Raw genomic sequence first — 11,941 nt, forward strand, 5'->3', positions numbered from 1 at the left:
TTTATTAAAAACACATGCGGGGAATCCTGCCACTTCAGGGGTCAGTAGGCATTCATACTTTTTAGTCTTACCCAAGAAGGACACTGAATAATTAAAGCTCAGCAAAACGTCATCTAATAGAGGTGACAAGCGATGGGTGAGCTTAAATAATAATCACAATAATCACAACAATAGTACTATTGCTTTCCTAAGAAAGCCAAGCATGACACATTCTCTTCTCTTCCACCCAGGGAGCTGTGCTTGGAGGAGGGAGCTGGGTCCCCGAGTGGACCCCCCACAACTTAAACTTTGAAAGAGAACGGAAGATCAGAAACGACAAAGGGCGGCCAGCGCAGCCTGCCTCACTCCCCACACAGCCTTAGCTTCTACATCTGTCAGGCAGAATAAGCTTATACTACATCAGGGCTGTCTATAGGATTAGAAAGCCCCAGACAAGCAATGTGTAGGAATCACGGAGACACCCCCCCCATCCAAAATATCCAGCAAGGAGGCTGAGACCAGAAACACCTCCTTTTGGGCACAGGGGCCACGGGGACAGTATTGTGCCTGGGAGTCCCTACCCCCCCGCCCCCAAAGTGCAGCCAATATTGCCATGCCTGAGGCCAGCGAAGGGAAGGGAAGGCTCTGGTTACCACCAGCTGCCGATGTAGAGGAATGGGGCTTACCTCAGAAGCAAAGGGCACCTGTTAGTCTCTGGGAAGCTGCTCCCTCTGGTGCGATCTTCTCTCTAGGTTTCCCATCAGCCGGGCAGAGATGCGCCCACTGGCTTTGCCCGGAGAAGTCACTGCCTGCTCCTGGCTGAGGAGATGCTGCCTCTGTCAAGGGCTGGAGGTGCTGTGCCTCATTCCTCTTTGCTTGCATAAGTCGCTGCCCACAGCTCTGGTGCTGGAAGCTCTTGATGTGCTTCGCTTGCAAGCAGGTCTGCCTCCCTCTCTCGCTCGCTCATGCTCTCTCTCTCCCCCTGTGATGCTCACAGATTTGGCTCACATTTGAAACTCCTTCAAAGAAGCTGATGCCAAACCGCTTGCACCGCTTTTTTTGCCCTCCCCAAGGAGCTGTCCGGAGTGGGAGCTGCTGACAGGGAGTGCTCAGGGCAGCGCTGGGCTCAGCAGGGCGCAGAGAGGCAGGGATCAGGTGCCTGAGTGACAAGGCCAGGGCAGGGGCAGCCCCACGGGGATCTGTCCCCCTGCCCTGATGCTGAGCAAAGGGCTCAGCCTTGGGGCCCTGCCCCAACTTTCTTACACCCCCTGGATGGAGCTGAAAGCCCAGGCTGGGCAAAAGCTCCTTTCCCTGGAAGGACTGGGAGCTGCCTGCATGCACAGACCTAAGTCTGTGGTTTTCAACCTGTCCATGAGTTTTAAGCCCCTGTGGGTCCACAGACAATGCCTGAGGGGTCCATGGATGATGACTATGATCAATCAAAAGTATATGAATACCCACACTTACAGTTCAAAGGGGTCTGTACCTCCATTCAAATTTTGTAGGGGTCTGCAAATGAAAAAAGATTGAAAACCTCTGTCCTAGGTGATCATGGAGGGGATGTCCCAGCTGAGATGAGCTCAGGTCCCATCCAACATGCCCTGCTAGGGCAGCAGGAGGCCAGCAGGGCTCCCAGGGAGATGCCAGTGCCCCTGCCCATATCTATACCTCCTGGGTGAGACGCAATCCTGGGGCTCTAGCACAGGGGGACAAGGCAGAGTTTGGGCAGGTCCAGGCTTCATTTTTGACATGGGATCACTCCTCTGCCCTGCATCCAGCTATGGAGACAGCCTGAGGGCTGGGGACGCAGCTACTCCCTGCGCAGACACATTGGCCTGATGATATAGAAAAATGAATTAATCCCTTGACTCACTTCCAGCCTGTGGAGAGTTGGGCTGGGACCAATATTCCCCCTTCCTTATGCTGACAGGTGCTAACCAGGCACTCACTGCTCAGTGCTCAATAGGGCCAAGCAGTTTGGTCCAAGGCCCCTGCCCTGCTGTGGTGGGGGAGAGGGGTGCTTTCCATTGCTGCCACTTGGCTTTGGCTCGTCTGCCTGCCACCTGTGACCTCTACATCCTCCAGTAGTTGCCTGGTCCTGTTCCCCTGCACTGTCCTAGTTGCCATAGGACCTCCATCTCCCTGACCCCACGACCCCTGCTCTGCATCACCTGGACCCTTTGGGAACAGGCCACCCCATGTCCATGAGGTTGCCAGGCCCAGGCTGCTGTGGTAGCTGAGTGTGCCGTGGCCTATGGGCTCCTTGGCCAGAGGGAGGCCGTGCTGCCAAGGCACCTTGCCCTACAGCTGCCCAGCAGCCCTGGCCCCGGCATTCCCACTGCCTCCAGCACCATCGGGGAGTTCATGGAGTGCATGGGGGGCTGTTGTCTCAGGGGGACCTGCAGGGGAAGGGAGAGTGGACCTGCGACTCTTCTCCTATACCACAAGACAGGCTCCTACACCTGAGCAGACTCTAGGGAAGATGAAGTCAAAGGGTCTCCCAGCACCTACCCTCCACATGGCCCCGCTCTGTCACACGTACACTCCCTTCCCTCCACTCACCCGCTCCTCACACAGCTCCTCCCCAGGCATCCCAGCCTTCCCACACACATCCTGCTTGCAACCCTGTTCCCTCTCCATATACTCCCCATCTGCAGGTATTCTCCTTTCCCCAGGCCCACGCACACTCTGTCTTTACAAACATCGAGGAACCCCTCCCCCTTGCACACACCCACACAGCTTCCTCTTCACACATGTACCCTCTGGGAACACATGTAGGGCCTTCCTCTATGCCCACACACCCTCACAGCCTCCTCTGCATACACACGCACAAGCTCAGTACTCACTGCATCTCTTGGGCAGGCACATGCCCTTTTGGTGAGCATATAAGCATACAAATACCTACTCTTGCTTGGTGTGTACATGTTTGTCACATGTCTTGCCTGCACACACACACCACACTTGCACACTCTCCCCACAGCCATCCAGAGGCACACCCCTCGCACACACACATATGCAGACCTGGAAAAGGATGACAGTCTGTCAGACTGGCCCTGGTCCTGGCCCTGATTGTGACTGCCGGTGAAAACAGGCTCCCCATTTGCATTCTCCCCCCAGTAACCCCTACCAAGACACTGCCACTCTGCATGGACCCCCCCCAGCAGTGTGCTCATATGTTCAAGCCAGACCTCACAACCCCATTGCAGCTCGTCCTTGGAGCTCACTGTGACTAGCACCCCCATCTTTCTCCTCTGAGCTTCTCCCGCATCCAAAAGGACCTGAAGCAGGGCTTTCTCATTGCCAGCAGATTCTCCAGTGGAGTTGGGAGCTAGAATAACAGGGGCCTTTTTAGCATGTAGAGACCAAGGGGATGGACTCAGGAGGCCAGGGGATGATACTGCATACAGGGGCCCCATGATTGGAACATTTTGCTATCTGTGGAGCAGCAGCTTCATCTCAAGGAGTTACAGTACAAGTCCCAGCTCTCTGCAAGCTACCTGCAACCTGGCCAGCCCCTCTTCCCCTCCCTAGCAGTACAGCAGGTCCCCTAACCTGAGCACTGCTCTTCCACACCTGCCCAACCCAGCATTCCCCATAAAGGGGATCCAGTCATCCCCAGAGCTTAAAACCCCTCACAGGCTCTGGGAATCCACCTGTGATCCCAGCCCTGCACTGGGATCCCAGGCCTGTCACACTAGGGTGCCCGGGATGCTGCACTGCATGCTGGCACTTCCAACACCACCTCCCAGCCCTAGGGTTCCCAACCCAGCACCCTGGCACCCAGCACACTGCACCATACTCAGGGCTGGCACCCTGGGTTGGACTGCCCTGTTTGATGTCCTACATGAGGCCCCTGGCACCCAATCCCCACCATCCGCCCCACACCCTGCAGATACAGCATTGCCCCAGCAGCCAGGAGCTGCCCTTTTACCACTGTGCTTAGCCCCATTATCACTGTTAATAGATCTTGGCCACCCCCTGGGCTCCTGTCATCACCATCCACCCATCCCTTGCTCAGCACTCCCAAAAGAGTGACCTTGTCTTCACTTGCACTCCCTTGGAGCTAATTATGAGACACTAATTATCTCCCCTTTGCCCTGAACTCAGTCCAAAGCAGCCTCTTGACCTAATGTGCAAGTAGCCGGTCAGTCTTGTGTTACTGGACTCTGCATCCTTGACCTTGTAGATGTGACCCCTGCAAACTTCCAGCCTGGCTAGTGCATTGGCCATACTGCTGTCCTTTGACTTTGGTTACTAAGCCACTGCAGGATCAATTCAGAAGAGTTCCAGAACGAGCTGCTCCTCCGGTACAGAAAAGGTTTCCTGGGAGCACTTCTGACTGCTACACCTCTCTTTGAACCTGTGTCAGTTCATGTGCATGAGCATGTGTGTACACATGCATCTGTATATGTATATATGTGTGCACAAGTGCATGCATGTCTGCCAGTGTGGTGCATGTGTGTGCACCTGTGCATACACAAGTGTATGTGTATACTCAACTGTGTATATATGTATGTACACAGGTGCATGCAGGTATGCACACATTTTTGTATGTACACATGTTTCTGCAAGTATATGCATGGGGGTGTGTGTGTGTGAGTGTGTGTTGATGAACATATCTGGGAGTCTCTGTGCCTAGGGACAGCAAACTAAACTCTGCTTTTCCCCCTAAGGAAGTTGCTTCCATCCTTCCCGGCTGAGGGGATCAGTGGCGCACTCAGTTCTATAGTCACATTGGAGGGAGCAGTCGCTGATGACCAGCTAATGACATGTCACAGGACAGCCTAGCAGTCTGAGCAGGGAAATCTGGGCTTTATTTCTGCCTCTGTCCCTGACTGAGCAGCCCTGAGTTCCATATTCCCTTTCTATGCCTTGGTCTTCCCTTTTGCACAAGGGGTAGTGCTAGTTTCCCCTAGGGCTGTGTGAGACAGTTTCTGCAGACCAAGGTCCTGAAGTGCCATGTGAATACTGGGGCAATGGGTCCAGAATTAAGAGCGTATGGTACCAACCTCTGCTCTACCCCCAAGGTTCAGTGGACCTCTGTGTTTCCCCTGCCAGTCTTTGTCAGTCTTGTCCATTAGGAGGGTCCATTCTTCAGGGCAGGAACTGTCCCCCAGGAAGCATTTGTACAGTGCCCTGCACAACAGATCCTGAGCTCCTCAGGGCTTCAAGGCACCAGACATCTCCTGAACCAGGAAATATGGCTGCTGGGCAGGTGCAGGTCTCACATTGACAGCTTGTTTGCTCAGTACATGTTGTACAGCTGCTGAGTCAGCAGGTGAAGCCCAGCTCTGAGCTGTGCACAGGAACATGCCAGGAGAAGAGGAGAGGATCCTCCTGCCTGGGACATGCCTGGCAAGTGCCTGCCCTGCCACTCTGCTACCCAACCCCAGAGTGGATGGCAGGGCAGAAGGATGGGTCTGTGGGCAAGACACAGACCTGGGCATCAGGGTTCCTTGCATCCACTCCTGATTGTGACAGGCCTCATTCCAAAGTCACCTCCCTGATCTGTGCCTCAGTTTCCCTCTCTGCCAAATGGGGTTATTGATACTAAGCAGCCCCACCAGGGAAGCTAAGAGGGTGAATCTACTGATGCCTGGGAAGCTCTTTGAGATCCTGGCTCTGGAGCTGCTTCAGAAAAGCTGCCACAGACATGGCTCATCTCCCTCTCCGGCACATCATAGTGATACTGAACAGCTTTCCAGTGAACCCCTCCCCCAGCCACAGGACAAGGTGCCTTTAGGAGCTAGTGCCAGCCAGGCCCCAGGCCCCACTGTGGATTCAGCAGTGCATGAATATTTCAGGGAGTTTTGTTATTTTGTAATAACCAACCACAAAGATAAACACATGGGGAGAGCAAGATTTTCCACCCGGGCTGGAGGATTTTAATATTTCATCAGGTGCAGCACAGAATGTTTATGAATGAGCACATGTCCATCGCAGGTGGAGGATGAATCACAACCTTTTAAAACAGGGATGTCCAGGTCTCCTTCATGAAAGTGTCAGGAGTGCTCAGACTTCCCTGGACCAGCCTTGCGCTCCCTCCCCCATGTCACAGCCTCTCACAGCAGTAGGGAAGGCACGTGTCCTTGAACATGCTCACCTGGCATAGGCCCAGGCCTGCCATGTCCTCTCTCTAGGGACATGGCCCTCACTGCTGCAGTGGTTGAGCACCCCAGGGTCCTTCATGGACCTTAGCATCACAGAACCCCACGTGGTGTTTAGCACCAGGTTAGAGATTAAGGGTAGATTAAGTGACTTGCCCAGGGACAGACAGAAAGTCTGTGGCAGAGCTGGGAACTGAGCCTGGCTCTACTAAAGTAATCTGCCCACAGGACCTCCTAGAGGATGAGCTCATGCAAGATGCTCAAGGCCCACTTCTGAAGGCGCCCAGCACAATCAAGTGACAGCTCAGGCTGTTCCCAAAGGAGAGCCCATGCAGGTTTCCCTGCCCTCCCCAAGGTTTTGTATCCCAGCTCCCTTTTTAACCTGCCATGCTCTGGTGTTCTGTGGCCCCCAGAGCACCTCAGCATGCCTTATCCCTTCTTCCTGGTTGCCACTCCCTGCCAGGGCCATGGCCTCCCTACTCAATGCTGCCTTGGACTCTTCACCTCATGCTCTCAAAGGCATCCTGGGATCCTTTGCACCATCTGGAGCTCTGCTTCAAAGGAGCTAATGCAAAGGTCACCAGGTCCAGGATGCCAGGGACTGACAGGGACTGACAGGGACCTCCTGGGTCCTGCAGTGCAGTGCCCTGCGATGGAAGGTGTCCAGGCCGCAGAATGCATTCATGAGCTGCCCAACCCACCTTCCAACCAGCAGGCCGCTTGCATCTGCTCTGCTCCCACTGGGCAGCTGTTCCAGAGTGCCACCACTATCACGGTCTGGAACCTGCTCCTACTTCCCATCCTAAATGTATGCATGGGAGTAATAGCACGCCCATATGTCACTGCGGTATTGTGAGGATAAGCACATAGAAAGAGGGGAGGTGCTCAGACGTTGCAGTGATGGGAGCCAGAATCAGTGGTTAGATCAGCAGTTCTTAACCTTTTTAGATTCAAGGAAGCCCTTAGAAAATGCCAGGTTTTAGTTTTCACTCATTTTTTGACTCACTACAGTAATTTTTGTATTGCAAAATGGCTCAATGAGTCAGAATACTTTTAACACTATGGGCTGTTATTTGAAACTGTTGGGTTTATCTTGTGAATGATGTCTGCACACCTAACAGTACTACCACTGTGTGGCATCCCATGGCACCCCTGAGAGGATCGCAAGGTAACCCAGGGTGCTGCAACACCCTGGTTGAGAATCACTGCCACAGGCAGCTGGACACCTCCCAGACACTGGGGTGCACCGCCTGTGAACCAGACCCTCCAGCTCACTCTCACTGATGGTTCCAAGCCTTTTGACCGTGAAGCTGCTTTTCTGTGTTCATCTATCTTCCTCACTGTGCTCCTGCTGTGCAGGTCCTCTCTGCTCACAGGCTTCAGGCCAGAAGGGAACTTTGTGATCAGCCACTCCAGCCTCCTGCATAACCCACATCGTGTTTTCACCCAGCACCCCACTACCAGGCCGATATTCCTCTTTCCCTCCTTTTCCTCCTCACTTTCTAATTCTCTCCTTCCCCGTAGAGCGTGATTCTAACCTCACTACATTTCTCTCACTGCTTTGTGCTCAGCTGCCACCTTCCTTCAAGGTCAGCCCTCTACCTCTCATATCTGGTGCCTTCCTGTGTGCTGGACTGTTTCCTTCCCTTCCCTGATTTCCCCTTCCCACCTTTGGAGATCAGTTTGACATGGAGCTCACCGCTAGGCAGAAGTGCCTGACTAGCTGCCTTGCAGAAGGGACATAGCAAGCCATCCCTGCCATGGACAGGGGTGAGGGAAGAGTCCTTGGAGTCGTAAATACCCAGAAAACTGAAGCAAAAAGGAAAGCAATGATAAGAAAGTACAAAATGGTCACTGCAAACATCCCAAACTACCACTGCACCAGTAACCTGATCAGGAGAGTAACAACACAGGGGCAAGTGGGGTGCAAACCCTGTGCACTGCCTAAGAGGGGTGCAGGAGTGGAGCCAGAAGAGTGTCTCATCGTCCTGTCCCGTTCCTCTCCCCTTGCATTTTCCAGGCAGTGGCTCTGCCTCTGGCAGGGACGTGGTTGATGGGTGTGCAGGTGGCAGTGGCATGCCATTCAGGGGCAGGGGCTGGCAGAAACAGGGGAGGCATTAACTGTCTTGCCTCCTTTTGCAGCTGAAAACTGGTTGTTAAGTGGCTGTTCAACACACGTGACAGCAGCCACAAAAAAAGGGTAATATCTCCCCCTGCAGTGATGAGCCTCCAGCCCCCACCCGTGGACCACTACCTCCTAGAGGGCAGAATTGACCAGTTACACCTCCAAGCATGGCTGTGGGTGGCCCACTTATCATGTGTTAGATGTTGTCCATCATCTTGTATATAGCCCAAGCATATGCAAGGATGGGCTCAGACTTGAGCTCATATCTTTTCCATACTAATAATATGAGGCAGGTCTCCATCCAGAAGGATGATGATGGTTTTGCAGTGTGAATGGAACATTAAGGGCAGTCTTTCATCTCCACAATGAAATTCTTTGCCATCCCCAACACCTGTGTCTAAGCCTGCTTGGCACATCAATAGTTTTAAGCCTTCTGCATATAAAATCAATATTTAAATACAGACAGAACAAGATTTTCTGTTCCTCCCCCCCGCCCCCCCAAAACCCAAACAAATCAAAATTCTCCAGCAGTTCAAGTACCCTAACGAGTGACAAGCACCAATACTAATCACTTAGCTTTGATCTTTAGGTATTCAATCCCAAATAACTTCTTCAGTCCCGGCTTCTAGACTGTGGCCGTTTGTGCATGTGCATGGTGTTAGTGTACCAGCATCTTGGTGTGCACACGTGATAGATTTGAAGCCCAGACGCCCCATTTGTGTTCACAAAGCCCAGGCCAGGGGATGTTACATGTAGACACCCAATCCATTCTTCATTTGCATACCATTTGTGCTCACCAAACCTAGGCATGCAAAACAGAAATGGGATATGCAAATCTTATGGGTGGATGGCATGTAGAGATGCTTCTGCACAAGGGGATGAAGGGCAGGGATGAAGTCAGGAAGGCCAAAGTACAACTGGAGTAGCAGCTAGCAAGAGATGTAAAAGGGTAACAAGGAGGGTTTTTACAAATATGTCAGCAACAAGAGGAAGATCAGGGAAAATGTGGGTCCATAACTAAATGTGGGAGGCAACCTAGTGACAGATGATGTAGAAAAGACTGAAGTACTCGCTGCCTCTTTTACCTTAGCCTTCACAGGCAAGGTCAGCTCCCAGACTGCTGCACTGGGCAGCACCATTTTGAGAGGAGGTAAGCAGCCAGCAGTGGTGAAAGAATAGGTTAGGAACTATTTAGAAAAGCTGGATGTATACAAATCCATGGGTCCAGCTGCAATGCATCCAAGGGTGCTGAGGGAGTTGGCTGACAGGATTGTAGAGCCACCGGTCATTATCTCTGAAAACTCATGGTGAACGGGGAAGTCCTGAATGCTGGGAAAAGGGTAAATACAGTGCCCATCTTTAAGAAAGGGAAGAAGGAGGATCTGGGGAACTACAGACCAGTCAACCTCACCTCAGTCCCTGGAAAAAATCATGGAGGAGATCCTCAAGGAATCCATTTCTAAGCACGTGGAGGAGAAGAAAGTGATTCAGAACAGTCAGCATGGATTCACCAAGGGCAAGTCATGCCTGACCAACCTGATTCCCTTCTATGATGAGATGACGCACTCTGGATGTGGGGAAATCAGTGGATGTGATATACCTTGACTTTACCCAGGCTTTTGATACCATCTCCCACAGCATTCTTGCAAGCAAACTAAGGAAGTATGGGTTGGATGAATGGACTGTAAGGTGGATAGAAAGCTGGCTGGATTGTCAGGCTCAATAGGTAGTGATCAATGGCTCAAGATCTAGCTGGCAGCCGGTATCAAGTGGAGTGCCCCACGTGTCAGTTCTGGGGCTGGTTTTGTTCAATTTCTTCATCAACAATCTGAAAGATGAGATGGAGTGCACCCTCAGCACGTTTGCAGATGGTACCAAGCTGGGGGGAGTAGTTATGCTAAAGGGTAGAACTAGGATTCAGAAAGACCTAGAAAAATTGGAGGATTGAGCCAAAAGAAATCTCATGAGGTTCAACAAGGACAAGTGCAAAGTCCTGCACTTAGGAAGGAACAATCCCATGCACCGGGACAGGCTGGGGGCTGACTGGTGGGGCAGCAGCTCTGCAGAAAAGGGACCTCGGGGTTACAGTGGACAATAAGCTGAATATAAATCAACAGTGTGCCCTTGTTGCCAATAAGGCTAACAGCATACTGGGCTGCATTGGTAGCAGTGTTGCCAGCGGATCAAGAGAAGTATTTATTCCCCTCTATTCTGCACTGGTGAGGCCACATCTGAAGTACTGTGTCCAGTTTTGGGCTCTGCACTATAGAAAGTATGTGGACAAGTTGGAGAGAGTCCAGCAGAGGGCAGCAAAAATGGTTAGGGATGAGGAGAGGCTGAGGGAACTGAGCTCATTTAGTCCGCAGAAGAGAAGACTGAGAAGGGATTTAATAGCAGCCTTCAACTACCTGAAGAGGGGTTTGAAAGAGAATGGAGCTAGACTGTTCTCAGTGGTGGCAGATATCAGAACAAGGAGCAAGGGTTTCAAGTTGCAGCAAGGGAAGTTTAGTTTGGATATTAGGAAAAGTTTTCTTGCTAGGAGGATGGTGAAGCACCGGAGTGGATTCCCTAGGGAGGTGGTGGAATCTCCATCCTTGGAGATTTTTAAGGCCCAGCTAGACAAAGCCCTGGCTCAGATGACCTAGTTGAGGATGGTCCTGTTCTGAGTAAGGGGGTGGACTAAATGACCTACCAAGGTCCCTTCCAACCCTTATTTTCTATGAGTCTATCTTTCTATGGTGAAGTGCAGCCCTTGACCAACACAGCCGAGATATCAGATGGAAAAAATTTGTTCAATATAATTTTTATTCTTCATGGGAACATAGGGAATTAGGGCTGGGAGAGACCTCTGGAAGGCATGTTGCCCCGAACTCTTACAGGATCAGTCGTGTAACCCATCCCAGGCAAGTGCTGGTCTAACCCAGAAGTGCACAACCTTCAGTGCACAGGGCCAACCTGTAGCCTAGTTTGGCACACATAGTCATTCTGGAGTCTGATCCCGTGCATGGGATTGGTCTGCAGGATCTGCCTGTGGTCCAATTTGGCTAGCCCTTTACACTGGATCAGGCCTGCAGACTGGCCCAGCTTGTCAACTCTGCATCCCCAATCCAGCCTATGGAACCAGGTGGCCTGGGCATCACTGGTCCAACTTATTCTTAAAACCTCTGGGAAGAAGCCCTCACACACAATTACCAGGCACACTGCCAGAAAAATCAAACACGCCCTTGAACTTGCTACAGGGAAAGCGGAAGGATGAGGGCACTGTCAGTGTCCTGCCACCGCAAGGGCAGGAAGTACCGGCAGTTGTACAATAGGTGCCTACTTATCAAGCAGGCACAGGTGATTCTGCCTCCGCCTTCCACAGAGATCTGCACTTAGCCCGTTCAGCATCAAAGAAGAGAACAAGGAACTCTAGATTTTTAACCACAGGAACTGCATGGAGTGGCCCCGGCTTATACCTGACTCCTTCGTGGGCTTCATGGGAGGGCAGGGATAGATTTGCACCTCTATGTCTGCAAAATCCTCACGCCAGCCCAGTTTTCCATGCCAAGTGATGCCTCGTGCGGCACTGGGCCATGGTGAAAGGTTTGCTCTGTTCTACTCTCCATTCAGCCAGTTTGGCAACTCGGGCTTTCTCTCTGATCCCAATCAGAATTTAGCCGGTGGGCTTAGGCACACAACATGTTTTTTCCAGCATCCTGAGCCATCACACCAGGATAAAAGAGGGGCA

The sequence above is a fragment of the Crocodylus porosus genome, unplaced genomic scaffold, assembly GCF_001723895.1.
Source record: "Crocodylus porosus isolate Cpor-Errol unplaced genomic scaffold, CroPor_comp1, whole genome shotgun sequence".
Lineage (NCBI taxonomy): Eukaryota > Metazoa > Chordata > Crocodylia > Crocodylidae > Crocodylus > Crocodylus porosus.